This window comes from Leptidea sinapis, chromosome 38 (assembly GCF_905404315.1).
Source record: "Leptidea sinapis chromosome 38, ilLepSina1.1, whole genome shotgun sequence".
NCBI lineage: Eukaryota > Metazoa > Arthropoda > Insecta > Lepidoptera > Pieridae > Leptidea > Leptidea sinapis.
Window position 1 is genome coordinate 6,863,766 of NC_066302.1, and position 17,278 is coordinate 6,881,043.

The following is a 17,278-nucleotide window of genomic DNA, read 5'->3' on the forward strand; positions in this document are numbered from 1 at the left end:
CAAAAAGAGATCCTTCAAGGGCTCTCCATTATTATTAGAAGCACGGAACTAGAAGACTTTTGAGTATTAATAAGAAGATGCATCATAATCGCACGTAAGTAATGAGCCGTGATGGACAATCACTAACTTGTTCAATGAAAAGCAGTGATGTGAATCGGGAAAGTATTGTCAGTTGAGTTACCTTAATAAAATACATGTAAGCCAGGTCGCACACCAGAATGGAACTCTTAGTACATGCAAGCGATAACTTCGGGGTACATTTTTCCTATATAAACATCAGAAGCATATTGTTGCGTGTACGTAAAAGGTAAACTGGTTGTTTGTAACCTAATTATTATTTATACATTTTAAATTTATTTTACTAGCCCAGACAGAATTTTTATACTTACCGACATACACTGATTTTTGGGCCGTTATCCTTCTGTCATCGATAGACAAGTTTGTATGAAATCAAATCCATGCATTTTACATGAAGAATGATATCATTTATAAAAAACAATATGGGTTCCAAAAGTTCCTTTCTAAATTTACCGACGAATTCAATGGGTACCTAAATGAAAAAAACATGTATTAGCACTGTTCATTGACTTCTCGCAAGCTTTTGACACCCTGAATCATACCCAGCTGCAAAAAAATAGTTAGATAGGTATGGTATATGTAGACCTTTGCTCGCCTGGTGTGCAGACTATCATAGAAATCGCAATAATACAGTAAAAAATTGCAATACCAATAGTGACACTGTTATAGCTAGCTGTACCTTCAGTACAGCGCAGGTATCTGTCCATGGTCCTTTACATTCTTTAATACAGTTTTTTCTTTGATTAACGCGGGTGTTACACATTTAAATAAAACACTTTCAAAGGATTAAAACGCGTATAATTATTGTAACTGTAAAAAAACTGAGAAATCCAGACACCCGGCCAGCGTGCTCAGGATCTCATTCTTGGATTCTCGCAAACGGCTCCAGAATGTTGCGATACGCGATCTCATGATCGCAAAGAAATCCGGTACTCTGGCCTCGGCGAACATGGCCGACGCGCTACTGTACCGAGGCAACTTCATCAGGATATGATACGCATCATTGTATTGCACCCTGATGTTATTGAAGGCACGCCTGGTGTACTTCGTCCAAAGTTGGCATGCATAGAAGCTTAGGCAGTAAGCTCTAAACAGCGTCACCTTCACTGGGTCAGTACACTTAGCAAAGCGACGCGACAGCATATTACACCTAACAGACAAAGCACGTCTCTCCCGTTCAATATCTTCGTCGTCCTTGAGGTACTCAGTCACAATGTGACCGAGATATCTGAACCGCTCAACCCTCTCGATTTTCTCTCCATCCAAGAAAACCTCGGGGATCGACTCCGGACCTCTGCCTGAACGGAACACCATCGTAACTGTCTTTTTAACGTTATATTTTAAGCCGTGTTCTGTGGCATAGCGTTCGCAGATCGCTAACAGTTTACGGAAACCCTTGATTGAGGGACTCAGAAGCACCATGTCATCAGCGTAGCTAAAGTTATTCATACACGTGGAGCCTATGTGACAGCCGACCCTGGTGCCTCTCAGTTCCGCAATCAGGTCATTTACGTACAGGCTAAAAAGGTCGGGAGAGGTCAAACCTCCTTGACGCACGCCGCATTCTAGCCTATATTCGCTAGAGGTCGCATCGCCCCATCTTACACTGTTTGTTTGGTTTCCGTACCAATATCCCAACAGATTCACCGTTTTCGTTGGTACATTCGAGGCGCGTAATTTCTCCCACAGTAAATTGTAATTTACGAGGTCGAAAGCACGACTCACATCGAGAAAGCATGCGTAAACAGATGTTGCTCTGCTGACGTAATGGTTGATGGTTGCTTTAAGACAGAAAATTGCTGAATCCGTCAAGAGACCGGGTCGGAAACCAAACTGAGCATCATTTACCTCGATGCCTTCCTTCAGACTTGGATGAATCATACTTTCCAGTATTTTCCCTATCACAGTGCCTAGCGAAATCGGTCTGTAGTTTTTGACACTAGAAAGGTCACCCGTTTTGTTCTTTGGGATTGGAGTAGTTATGGTCGTACGTAGAATACCTATCATACTATTCTAGGAAATAAGATAAAAAGGGGTTATTTATAACAAATTATAATACCACCTACTAAAAATCCACAAACATGCTAATTTGACTAGGTATATTTAAACACTGCAAAACATTACGTATATATATGCGTACAAGAATTCTTCAACAAAAATCAACGCCATAGAATAGAACACTCTATACATACGCGGGCGATAACTACAAACCAGTTGCGCACTAAGCGAGCAACTTGTACGGTGAAATAACAACAAGCTACATTGTTCCTCGCCTAATTAATCAACCACCCTCATTTCTGTCCAATGCAGTAGTGACTGAAGATAAAAAATATTTTGGACTGACACCGACTCCAAAAATTACAATAATCGTAACTATAATTAGATTAATTAATTAGATTTTATACTTTTTAGTGCATATTATATCTATTGTTTTGGAATAGTGTTTTTGAAGTAGGTTTTTTTATGTTAAAATATTTTTAATTATTTGATTTTTAGTGAAGTCGAAATACACTATCTAAAAATTTATCTAAATATGTGTAGATTGAGAGTTGACTTATAATTGAAGAGTTCCGTTACTTTATCTTGGATTCCGTAATCAGAACCTAACCAAACTCTCACCAAACTATCTTTGAAGTATATCCTTTCCAATAAAAAAAGAATAATCGAAATCGGTTGACGCGATATTGACTTATTCGTAAATTTACCATCCACTTTGCTATACGTATGTACAGCAAATTTGTAACTTTAATGGTTTTCTCATGGATGCCATTGTCAGGTCTGGACCAAATTACAATGGGACCACACGGGAAGCATAAGTTCAAGTTTCAAATAAAAAAATGATTATCAAAATCGGTTCACCCAGTCGAAAGTTTTGAGGTAACAAACATAAAAAAAAAAATATATCGACGAATTAAGATCCTCCTCTTTTTTTTGAAGTCGGTTAAAAACTGAATATTTCTTAGGCAATCTTTGAACGCATTTGTGATTAACAAGGATGGTAATGGGTTGCCTGGGAAATGTTTGAAATATCTGTATTTTGCTTGCTTCGGAGATGGTTTTCTTGTAAATAAATACAAGCAAGGTACATATTATCTGTAGTTGATTTTTTGTAGGTATTATTAGCACGTAAATAATGCAGTTGTAGGTGATTGTGACTGTTTATAGAAAGTAGTAATTGTCTGTCGGTATAGAATTTAATTTTAAGCTTTATTTTTTTTGTAGAGCACGCCAGAATAGCTCGCAGATGGCAGAAATTTTACACACTTATCGTTATAGTTTGGATAATTTTCACAATATCTTTAAAATTATGGCCCATGTGTTATTATAATGTATGAGCTATCTTATTATAAAGTGTCATTAAAATCCATTTCGTAGTATGTAATAAACATAAAGAAAAAAGGTTTCTTAACCACTAATACAATTAATTTGACGTTTTCTTTCATTTTGTAAGCCACGTGGTGTTGTACTACAAAAAACACTCATGTGTAGTGCAATGGTCACTCCGCCACAAATTGCGAATTGTTCGTTTTGCGTGTTTCCATTCAAATACCCCACAGTTTAATGTGTCCGTGTCCAGTGTGCGACCTGACTTAAGTGATGCGCTCATATCGCGATACGCTATAAACGTAAGAAGTTTATATGCAATACTTAATACATTTCTGTAATGAAAAACGACCCACACTTAAAATACTTTTACTGCCAATTGCTAATATTAATTCCCTCATTCCAGCAAATAGCTACGCTAATTAATTTTAATATTAATTAATTATATAAACAACAACGCATAATGTTTTGTATTTGTAATAAAACTTTCTTATTATTATAATTCTGTATGTTGCTAATGTTATTTTGAAACTTCATATGGTAATTTTAATGTTGGTAAGTAATAAATATTTACAAGTTGGTAGGGTTATACAACAATAAGTATTATATATTAACCTATATGACGTCAAGGAATCCATTATTACATTTTTTTACTTTTTATATAAGAAAAAGTAACAATACGATTTCGTCTGATGATAAGTAATACGCAGGAAATACTTACTATATAACAATTAAAATTATAAGCCCATCAAACAATTGGAAAGAAAATGCTACTTCCTTACCTTTCACAGCTCGATTTCATTTTAGTGTAGTGTAGGCAGAAAATACAATGACTGAATGAATTGGTATTCCTTAAGAGATTAGTGTTTTTCAAAACAATACCGCTTCGCGTCTTTTGTTTAAGACTTGGAGCACTTGGAAATGTTAGGAATGTGTCAAACAAGTTGCTACGGGTAACATAGAATGGTTCGGAGATGTTTTAAGCGGCGGCGGCCATGCGCTGTTTCCACGAATCGATTCATTTTGTAAATCACCACTCCTCTAAAAGGCATTTATTTTCTCAAAATTGATTCCTTTAGAATTCTTTTTGACGGCATTTCTAATATACTAGATAGTACTACCGCTTCGGAAACAAATGGCGCTCTGAGAGAGAAGAAGCGGCGCAAGAAACTCTTCCAGCATTCTTTTTTTGCGCTCTTTTTAATAAAAATATACAATATTGTACTTTCATTGCTATTGCTATAGAATAATCATAATCTAGTCCCAGGCTGTCCGATCACTTAGATATTCAGCTGTGGAGTAATAGGACTTACGACAGAGGCATTTTTTTTATAATACATTTAAATTTATTTATAGATACTGCCTGAACAGTGGCTGGGACTTTATTTTAAAAGTGTATACATTTACCCTTAAACCTATTATGTATCCTCTAAACTTAAAGTCAAATAAACTTTATTCAATAAGACAAACTAAGCGCCTTTGGGTCGTCACTATAAATATTTCTTTTAAATTAGGAATCTACTCTATGTTCGGAAAAAATAGAGTACGTGAGAAGAATAGACCAGAAACTCAAAGGCCACTTTTTTCAATGAAACAGAGTATTTTACAATGGTTGTAATATACATAGCAAATTTGTATGTAAGGTGCTGCCTCCAATATATGAATCGTGTTTAAATAATATGTAATAAAGAATAGACTATAAATATAAATGATCGTACCTATATTGGTGCATCAATCTTTAGAGCTTGATTTTTTTTTGTTTATGTATCCTTACGTAGCTTCGTGAACATGATGGTCGTGATTACTGTCGCAATTAATAATTGCATCCAACAAATACAATGATTTATTAAGTTATTAACTGTAACAGGTCGTACTGCCACCACAAACACCACCCGTTTAAATCACTCAGTGAAGATTTGGTGTTTGAGGGCATGAGGGATTTACATGATGGCTATGTTAATTTAACGTAACTTACCATACCATCAAATTAGCTGCTCGTAGGTACATTTTATGTTGGTTGAACCATTTCTAGAAAAAAAGAGGTAGGTAGGTACATTTTACTACGATTTTTTATACCACTCTTGAATAATACAATGACAGACATGTTAATGAGTAAGTGATAGTTACGAGAAAAGGGACGAGTTGAAATAAAAAGAATGTTTAATGAGTGGGTACTTACCTAATTACTTCTTATTAAATATGTATCCCAAATTGTGAAATAATTTGTATTTCATAAAATACCTGTATAGGAAACAACATTTAACTGAATTCATTATTAAGCTAAAGACAATTTTTCTCAGAAGAGATGAAAGTAAATAACTGTATGGTAAACAGAATATTATGTAATCCTTAACTTAATAAAAAAGATTAAAATAATAATAATATGTATTGCTTGTGAAATTTGGTAGAGTTAAATGTTATATACAGAGAAGTTCAGAATGCAACATTTCTAATCTCCGTATATTTATCTCCGTATATATTTGTTACAGTATTGAGAACACAATTCTGATAGAAAAATATATGACAAATAATTTACGATGAGAACGTAAAAGAAATGATTGAAAAAATAGTAAAATATTACTTAACAATAATAGTTGTCAACTGTCCTTAAACGCCAAAAAATACCTTATCGCGGCTTAAATACATTTCAGTGCAGTATACACCATAGAGAACATAAATTTGTAATTGGTTAAAGGAAAACACTGTTTATTCTAGAACAACTTATGACTTATTTTCGGATAAAAGCTTATTCCGGTTTGGTCGACAATCGTAAAAGATAAAATAGTTATGGAAATCCCGATTCCCGGGAACTCTCAGCACTGGAACTGTACGCACTTGTGTCCTCCAGCCAGAGCCGACACGCACGATAGAACCCAACACAGGTAACAACTAAAACCTCTTTAGTCTTTAGCTCTTTAGTTTGTCTTCGGCGTCTCAGCCATCCGTACGTATGGAGATCTGTTACTTCCCGCGCAAATTTAAAACCATGATAAACAAAAGTTAAGTGCATTGAAGAACGTTGGAAAAGTTTTCGTAAGTGTTATTTCTTTGTTTTTGTTTTACCGGTATAGTCCAACGAATGCTTCTGTTATTTTTAATGACAATACTGCACTCTTTAACTCTTTATTTTTCTTAGAATTGCCTGTCTTTTATGCTAAACTGATTCAATGCGTGAAAATCTTTTAACGAAGTTAGAAAATGATAACAAAACAAAAAACAGGAATATTTGTAAATTTTAAGCAACTTCAATTTATATTAAAAATTGCAATAATATCTATATAATTAAGGCCACATAACTTTTTATACAGAAGTAAATTCTACCTACCTATATGACGTTAATTCGCAGAGTACATTTATAATGTTATTTAGAAATCTCTACATGTGAACATTAAAAATATTAAAAAAACATTATCCACCTAATCATCTAAAAAAAATCACGAACGAAATACAAACAATTAAAAAAAAACTATCAAATGAGGCTGGTACTGGCTGGTATTACTTATTTTTTTTTAATCTCTCTTTTAATTAAACTCTATCTTATCGTATATTATTTAATATATTATTATAGACTGTATTATCATGTACCTTCTGGATGTAAACTTAGATACCACACTTGAAATTATTAGGAAATCTGATCTGCGATACCTACTATTCCTCTTTATTCCAAATTTATGTAGTACAGAAAGAAATCAATTTTTGGGAGTAATTTTAAATTGGGAAATATTGTTGTACGTACACGTTATTAGCAAATAAAAAAAACTGTATGTAGCGACATTTTTAGGTTCTGCGCATTTTACAAAACGTATTTGAAGTTTGTGAGTAACTAACGGCCGTTCTCAATATTCAGTCTATCTCTTACTTGAGATAAAAATCATAACTATCGTTGACTTTTCTGTCCCAATAAACTCATCGACGGTAAATGCTGTCTATCAATGGGACGACGTATAGCTTACCAGCGATAGAAGTTTGTATGGCAATTCACGCGTCCCATTATAAGGCGATAAGAATGACTTATCGGGTATATTGGGACAGTTTCAGATTATTGACAGCTAATTACTGACAGTAGAAGGTAGTAATTTATTTCTATCTGTAGATCGACAGAGACAGCCTAGCTGCAGAGCCTTCACACGTGCAAGGAAATAACAAACAAGAACGAATTTCGTAGAAATTAGAATCTTCAGATCGTATGAAGCCGACTGCGACAATCAAAGTACGTGCTTGCTACACATAAAGTAACAAATGAATGTTCATTTGTTACTTTTTTAGAGTCCTAAGTATGTACTTAGGACTCTATAAAAACACAATTAATTATTAACTTTTGCTACGTTCAAAGTACTGTATTGTACTATACTGTACTGTACTATTGGGTAATAATGACGTTTCGACGGGTGTGATTCTATAGTGTTAATAATTATAATATGGATATCAAAGCAAAATAACCAAAGTTAAATAATCGACATTTTTCCAAGTCAAAGTAAAATAAACATTATTCTAACAGGCCTAAAGAAAGCGCTTTTGAGTGGTTATTAAAAAAAATTACTGAATTACCAAATAAGTTTGGAAAACATAGAGCTCGCGAGAAGAACATACATACTCTTTTAAAGCAAATAGATTATAAAAAATATTGTATGTTATATGTAACATAACTAATCAGTTTGTAAAGTGCTCCATGCAATATAAGAACTCATGTTCAAAGTTAAATAGCATTTTAAATATGAAATACATATTTAATAAAAAGTAATAAAAATTAAACTGTATGAATATAAATTACCTATATATTGGATGCCTATATATCGACCTTGTTTGAATTCATTATTTGTGTAAGAATGCTTCGTGAACATGATGGTCGTGATTACTGTCATAATTAGTAATCGCATCAAACAAATACAATGATTTAGTATCTATAACAGGTCGACCAGGTACATACGTGGAGGTCACTGTGATATTTTTACTATTTTGGTATATAATAATTTTGTTGGGCCCTTTGTCTTAATTAATAAAAACTAGAATAAATTTCTTATCGTTGAGTATATTAAAAATATATAGTCTCAGATACTAAACATCTATGCATAAAAGGGTTATGAAAGTACTGTCATTAACTGCGGCATATCTGTTTATCGTCAATTTCGTGGTTGTTATTTCTGAATTAATATCTCAAATTTATTACCAAATTTTAGTTTGTTGAAAATAAATAACAAATAGAGTTGATAATAAAACCCTATACACTTATTTATAAACCCAATTGTTTTCATTGAAAATCTTTGTTTATTCTAAAATATAACTTTGGTTGAAAGAATGGTCTGTGTAAAATAAAATAAAATCACAAATCCAATAATTGGCACTTATTATGATAGATTATTTCAATAGCTTTCAGATAAATTCACTGAAATCACCCTAACTATAAGCATGCTTTTGTTACTCGTAAAATATTACGATACACTTTCGCACACAAAAATTCGCGCCCTAAAATCATCCGGTATTCAAGGGATATTCAAGATAACATTATCGTTGATTCAATATAATGGTAGATCCAACTTGATACAGTTCGAAATAACCATATATGTATGTGGTAATAGATGCTCAATTGAATAAGTACTCCCATTTCTACATATTAACGGTAAATAATTGAACAATTAACGCACGATTAGAAAGGTATTGCGGCTACTTAGAGAGATAATTAAACTGTACATAAATGTTGAAGGTAACTATAATTTAATAAAATCTTCATACAAGTTTTTTTTATTTACATTTATATTATTAATTTAATGCAGCGTCATAAAGCTGTTAGTAGATCATGGTATCCGTGTTCAGTTTTTATTTTTATGGAATAGGAGGACAAACGAGCGTACGGGTCACCTGTTGTTAAGTGATCACCGCCGCCCACAATCTCTTGCAACACCAGAGGAAACACAGGAGCGTTGCCGGCCTTTAAGGATGTTATCCTAACTTATGGCGTGTCGTGCGAAGGTGGAATTCGGCGGCAGGAATCAGGTTAAACAGCTCTTCGGAACACTCCCCGTGATAAATGCGGTAGAAGATACAATGAAGCGACTTCTCTACGCAACGCCAAGTCAGTTTAGTAATTTCATTAGATTTGATTTAAAAAAATAATTACTATATAGAAAACGCATGCAATACAAATAATAAAATTGAAATCATATATTATGTAGAAAGTTAATTAAATAAACAATAATTATAAATACCTACATAGTACTCTTAAAAAGAACTGTTGTGTACATAAAATTAAAATAATATTAATTTGATTATTAAGTTCGATTTGAAAATATAATTTATAAAATATACAAAAAATCATACATGAAATAATATGATAGATAAAAATATATGTTATAGTTAATAATTAATACAATAATAATGTAATCATCTTAATATATATAAATTACATGACACGTTGTTTGTCCGCGATGGACTCCTAAACTAATGAACGGATTTTAATGGGGATTACTTCATGGAGTGCAGTTTAGTCCAACTTGAGAGATAGGATACTTTTTATTTCGATTTGGGACCCATAATTATAATATTTGTTTTGTATGGACATTTTTTCCATGAGAGAATTTATTGACGCACGGTTTGACAGTTCTGCTGTGAAACAATTTCATTATAACAACAAGGAGCATACGTTACGAGATAATTCTTGATGTTTTGAAATATTATTGGCAAATTCCTATAAAACAGTATTTTTTTTTATCTACAGAACAACGTCTGTCGGGTCAGCTAGTTAATATATATATATTATATATTTATTAAGGAATAAATGAGACTATTTATTTATTTACTCGCCAAAAGTTACGTTTATCGGCGAGATGCGCTCATTAAGTTTGTACATATAACCTACTAATAGCCTAATGGTATAAAAACATAACAGTGGTAGTTTTTGTCGTTCCATAAGTGATTTTGAATAAAAATATTTGAATTTGAACACAAAATGTGGTTTTAAAATGATATCAAATAATGTTAGATGCGATACCTACATTATTATGACGCTTGACTTATTTGGTTCTTTCTATACTTATTACATAACAATACATTTTTAAGCTATTTCTTATGCAATCCAATATTTATCTTAGGGGTCTGTCTTAAAATGTCTATATAGTGATTTTCATTATTATAACTCTAGAAATAAGGGATTGCTTGTAACTAATTCTAGTAGGCTTCATAAGATACATAATAGCTTTAAGGGTAAATGTATACACTTCTATAATAAAGTCCCAGCCACTGTTCAGGCATTATCTATAAATAAATTTAAATGTTTTATAAAAAAATGGCTCTGTCCTTAATACTATTACTCCACTGCTGAATATCTATATGATCGGACAGCCTGGGACTAGATTGTGATTATTTTATAGCGATAGAAAAATGACTGTGCAATATTGTTTATTTTTTTTGAAAAGAGCGCAAAAAAAGACTGCTGCGAGAGTTTCTTGCGCCGCTTCTTCTCTCTCAGAGCGCCATTTATTTCCAAAGCGGTAGTAGTCTCTAGTAGTTATTAGAATTTACATCAAAGAGAATTCTAAAGAAAGAATTTTGAGAAAATAAATGCCTTTTTATGCCTTTATATTATTAAATTCCATACATATATGTAGTCAATAGTAAGTAGTATCTATACAATAGGGTACCATACATTTATCTATCCGTTTACCGTAAAAATTTCATTAAGATAAGATTTTATTATTAATTAGCTTGTGTTCCCTAACCCTTTTAGTATTATATTATTTACTATACAGAGTCTCTTATACTTTTCACTATAGTAGTATTCTGTATAATATATAAGGGCTCTTTCACAATGTTCAAGTAACGTTCCGGATAGGCTACTTGCTACTTACCTATCAAATAAAGACATCATTTGCGTTTCACAATGTATAGATTGTGTTATCTAGCAGGAAAGGGCCATTTAAATTATAGGATGGATGTAGAAGCAGATATCATATTTATCTGATGGATCGCCTGACAGAGTGACAAGTATTTGACAACATAATGTCGATTCATATAATGGTATAGGAGCCCGAGGGATTTACTCGAACGTTGTGGGCACCTATTGGATTGTGTAGATAAGATGCTTAAAAGAAAATTGTAACTGGTGGGGGGAGCGTGAACAACAATTAAACGTGTACAACAGATATTAATAGGGTATGCGCCCCACGTGTTACTGAAAACGGAAAAATATTAATCTACTGGGTAAGAATATTTTATCTCCCCTATGAATTTTCAAGTATTATTATATTATTGAAGTATTTTATGAACCCTATTGTATCTCCTAGTCAAAAGACTAACGATTTGGACATGACCAAAAGTTATGACCAATTTATGAAAATGCATAAAAAATCGTCATTATGAAATACTCAAGTGCGTCTGTATTATACAGAACTTAAAGGCCGACAACGCTCCTGTGATTTCTTTGGTGTTGCAAGAGAATGTGGGCGGCAGTGATCACTTAACATCAGGTGACCCGTACGCTCGTTTGTCCTCCTTTTCCATAAAAAAACAGACGGTTTATCTTAATGTCCTCGTCGTCCTGACCCATAATATAATGTGTTGAGGATTTCCCTTAACCTGACTTAACTTTAATTTGTGAGTCTCCTAAATTGAATTTTAGTTCGGGTTGATACCAGCAGGAGAATTCTACTATCGGACATCATCTGGAATACAAATTTACATCCGTGATGCGCATCACGTTGACGACTGGCATAACGCAACCACTCTTCTTCTTGCCTCGCACAGCCACTTAGTGGAATCAATAACCGGCTGTTGTTTTCCCAAACCAATATGACTCACGGATCTTAAAGGCAGGCAACTCATAACTTGACCCCTGGTTTTGCGGATGTCCATGTGCCTCACCACTCCCTATTACGTGAGTCTCTTTCCCGTTTGTCCTTTCTTTTGTAAAAAAGTCTCCTGAACATCCAAATGTGTTTGTCTGAGTACGACATGTGCCATTGCCTTTGGAATACACATGATCCCTCGAAGGAGTATATCTAAATGTTTATATACGTACTATTTGTAAGGTACTATTACTTTTTCAATGTTAGTTAAATACCTGTAAAGTGTGTCGGTGTGCAGCTCCTTAATAAAATTCTGATGTCGCAGTGTTTGTTACCAAACTTGTCCGAAACGGCTAATACGATTTGTTTGAAATTTTGTGTACATATCACGTAGGTCTGAGAATCGGCCAACATCTACACAACATTTTCATAACCCTAGGTGACCCGCGGCAAAAATGTTTTCATAGTTTTTTTTTTATTTTTTTTATTATGCTTCAGCAATAAAAATACATACAACTTCAAATTTTCACCCGCCTGCGATCAAGATCTATTTTTGTATCCCGTTTTTTATATTATCTGTCACATCCACAGATTCCACCAACCGCAATAGGGTTGCAAGATGGCAATCAAATACAATAATTGTAGTAAGATAAATTCTATGTACGATATATTTGGTAGGTCTGAGAATCGGTCGTCATCTATTTTTTATACCCCAAAAATTTTAATTATTGATTTTTTTTTATTTCTTTATATGTCAATGCAATGTTTGCTGGGTCAGCTAGTAATATTATAAATTTTAATGTAAGTTTCTTTGTAACGCTTTCACGCCTAAACCACTGAACCTATTTTGATGGAATTTGGTCCAGACATAGACTAGAGCTTGGAATAGGACATAGGCTACCTTTTATTGCAAAAAAATAAGTGAAGGGGTTGCAATAGAGGATCGAAGTTTGTATGGAAGTTCGTCACTATCGAAGATGACACCATAAAACTTTGTAATAAACACTAGATAACATATAAATATATATTTATTCTAGCGTTTGTAAAATTCCGATCCCTATATAGATCGGAATGAAATAGGTGATGAAAATTCGTATGGGAAAGTCCAAACAACATCATGGTTTCGCCTCTAACTGCAAATTCGATTTTTATTATATTTGGTGCAAAAATAGGCTCGACCTTGGGAAAGGGATGAAATTGTGCCTAAGCGGAGGTAAAATTCATGAAGTTCCATGTATTTAGGCACTTGATAAAAAGTAATTTATTAAAATTCGTTCGAGCTAGTTTGAAACTTTGACCTATATGGGGATGAAATAGGAGATTAAAGTTAGCAGGGAAACACTATTAAAGAGAGTATCCACAATAACAAGGGATTTCCGCTGTAGAAGGAGCAGCAGTGGAAAGAGCAGATTATATGTGTATTATTTGCAAAGTATTCTAAAAAATAAAAATGCTGTCCAAAGTAACTATTCCATGCGGACAAAGTCACGGGTAAAAGCTAGTATGTAATAATGGGTTGGGATTTATTGCGTACTTCTCGTATTCCCGCCAAATGTTAGGCATAAAAGAGGCATAAAAGGCATTTATTTTCTCAAAATTGATTCCTTTAGAATTCTTATTGATGTCATTTCTAATATACTAGATACTACTACCCCTTTGGAAACAAATGGCGCTCTAAGACAGAAGAAGTGGTGCAAGAAACTCTCCAGCATTCTTTTTTTTGCGCTCTTTTTAATAAAATATACAATATTGTACTGTCATTGTTAATGCTATAAAATAATCATAATCTAGTCCCAGGCTGTCCGATCACTATACTAGTATCGTTAGATCCTTAAGAACCACCTATGGCCCACCAATCTCTAATGAACACCTTCCAATACGTGAACCCAAGCATGCCCTTTCATGGCTGACTTAAAATTTAAAACCACTAACCATTGTAACAATAGGTTGACATTAATAATTAAAATACTAGTATATTACATTACCTACATATTTATACAATAAACAGAATTTAGAAAACCGTTAACTACTACTATAACAATAACACAAACAATTACGAAAAAGTGAAATTTGAGTGAAACATTTACAGTCCGTTTAACGCCACGTTTAATGTTTTGCATTATTATAATAGACACATAAGTAAGTCTGTGTATTACGTGTCTAGCTTAATTTACATTGTAAAGTCAATTATTTGTTGACTAGACATTAATAATTTATACAGAATTATTTATTTATTTTAAATTTCATTAAATCTACATCATTTAGTAGCTTAATAAAAGATTGGCCAACAGTGATTTTATATTTTATAGGCAAAACAAAAAAAAACTTTAATTCTTAAATAACCTATAGATATAAAAACAAAAATAGTACTAATATTATGATGTGTTTATGATTCTGTGTGTGTTTGGAAGGGAGCTCGTTAGGGTGTGAGTACACACTCACTCCCTCACGGGGGTGGTATTGACTGGTGTCCGTCGGTGTCATTATTGTTTAATAAATTATGTCTAACATTTACCCCCTTATTCATAATGGTCCGCTAACATTAAACAGCCGCTTAGGAGTGTTTTTTCTCATTCTGACTTAGGTCAATAGAAGAAGACAGAGTGAGAATAAGCAATGCTTTAAGTTAGCAGACTATTATGAATAAGGGGTCAATAATTTATACAGAATTATTTATTTCTTTTAAATTTCACTAAATCTACATCATTTAGTAGCTTAATAAAAGATTGGCCAACAGTGATTTTATATTTTATAGGCAAAAAAAAATCTTTAATTCTTAAATAAAAATAGTACTAATATTATGATTCCTTCTGTGTGGAAGGGAGCTCGTGAGGGTGTGAGTACACACTCACTCCCTCACGAGGGTGTATTAAATGTGTCCACCGGTGTCATTATTGTTTAATAATTTATCTTTAACATTTAGAATAAATATATAGATATATATATAGTAGAAAATAGCCTCTAACCCTGGGATGCGTCTCATTGTACGATTTTGAGAGTATGTCAAATGACTGTGTCGTGTTGGCGTTGGAAATATTATCTGATACTATCTTTCTATCTTTATGAGTAAATAAAAAAATAATTAGAAATATCTACATGAGTTTGTACAAGTAGTCTTTGCCTATATACTTTGTAAGATATTCAAGGAGATGTTTTCTTGTATACCTACGTTCAATATTTTTCAGGTATACTTGATACAAAATGCGGGATCCAAGTTGAAAAATAGTTCAGATGATAAAGCAAAATTTCTATGCACTTTATTAAAGTTACGCTTATAAAAATTACTTATTACTATACGCTTTATAAAAATTAAACACAAGAGTTTTTGAGTACAGTACATCAATCCACACACACCGTAAATTTGCGAGCATTTTGTCGGCCGACCTATGTGCCCTGCCCACTGCCACTTCAGCTTCGCAATCATTTGGGCTATGTCGAAGACTTATGTTTATTTCGAAAAAAACAGATCTTATAACTGTATATACAGGGTGTCCCAAAGTTATGGGACATGAAGGGAAAGTACCTTAAATATGGAAGATAGGCTATCTTACTGAAAGAAGACTTTATGTTATTTTTAAGAGTTAGTACTTCTGCATTCAAAGATTTTCTAAAAATTACTTGCCTCGTCGGGGAATCGAACCGACTGAAATGTAAAAAAAAAACACCCCTACTTTTATAATGCCAATCAAAAGAATGACCAAAAACTAATAACTCTTCTTAAGTAACATAGTATTTTAAAAGTAAGGAACAACGTAAAATGAATGTTTTCCTACTTGGATTGGTACCAATGGACCGATTAGATGGCCGGCCAGATCCCCGGACCTTACACCATTAGATTTCTTCTTTTGGGGATACGTGAAAGATATGCTATACAAAAAGCGATACGAGAACGTGGGCGAGTTACAAACAGAATTGTGCCATATCATGAAAATATTATTTCAGGCAGCATAAGCTGAGCCTACTCCCTTTTGTCTTAATGTATGTTTTGTAATAAGCTGATATTGTATACTTAAATTAAGTTCAAGGCAATAAATTAAATAATTATTATTATTATTATATCATATCGAGTATTCACCATAAAATGATAAGAAAATCAACAGGCAGCGGACTCATTAAAAGATTTGCGTAAGACAAGAGGGATCACATTTTGATTAATTAATTTACAATCAATTTTAATTAAAAATACCAACTTAATTTACTGCTTTCTTTTAAAATACTATGTTACTTAAGAAGAGTTATGAGTTTTTGGCCATTCTTTCGACTGGCATCATAAAAGTAGGGGTGTTTTTTTTACATTTAAGTCGGTTCGATTCCCAGACGAGGCAAGTAATTTTAAGAAAATCTTTGAATGCAGAATTACTAACTTTTAAAAATAACATAAAGTCTTCTTTCAGTAAAATAGCCTATATTCGATATTTAAGGTACTTTCCCTTCATGTCCCATAACTTTGGGACACCCTGTATATATCAGTGCCCTTGTTTCTTCTACAGAGAAATATATATTAGTAGTAAATACAATATTAGCCAGTGCCAATTCCACAAAGTGGCTGCGTGAGGGAAGATCAAAAGTTTCATACGAATTGTTTGTTCGCTAGAATCTTCGCGAGTATATCCATACTAATATTTATCAAACTGGATTCGATACTTTGTTGGCTAATTAATAATAGACATACAGACTACTTTCACGTAATCTGATAGTTTAATTAAATTAGAGTGGAGAGTTCTTCTTCCCTTATTAATTTATTTATTATATAAACCTATAAACTTACAGTTTTACCCAAAGCGTTTACAAGCTAGCCCCAAAAATACAATTAATATAAAATAAAATTAGATTTTAAATTAAAGATAAAAAAAATAATGATAAAATAATACAAAAAATGTCAAGTTATATAAAATCAAATTATGTCCATAGCGCCAAAATATCATATAAAATAAGTCGTATATGTGCCTTTTCCTTTAAATCAAAATAACAATTTCCTTACCGAGTTATTTAAAATATTATGATTGGACTTTGCACAATTAATATGAGACTCATCTAAATCAGATAAATACCTATTAACTACTAACTACGAGTTTAACCGTTAGGTTTACGGAAGTTTT

General features: G+C 32.9%; 1 protein-coding gene across 2 annotated transcripts in view; it reads left to right on the forward strand.

Annotated features, from left to right (window-relative positions):
- The first annotated feature begins 6,328 nt into the window (after positions 1-6,328).
- Positions 6,329-17,278, forward strand: part of LOC126975833 (uncharacterized) — a 34,072-nt gene continuing 23,122 nt past the window's right edge. For both annotated transcript variants that reach the window (XM_050823867.1, XM_050823868.1), the window contains exon 1: positions 6,329-6,435. The gene's annotated coding sequence lies outside the window, so the exon portion shown is untranslated. The remainder of the gene's footprint in view (positions 6,436-17,278) is intronic.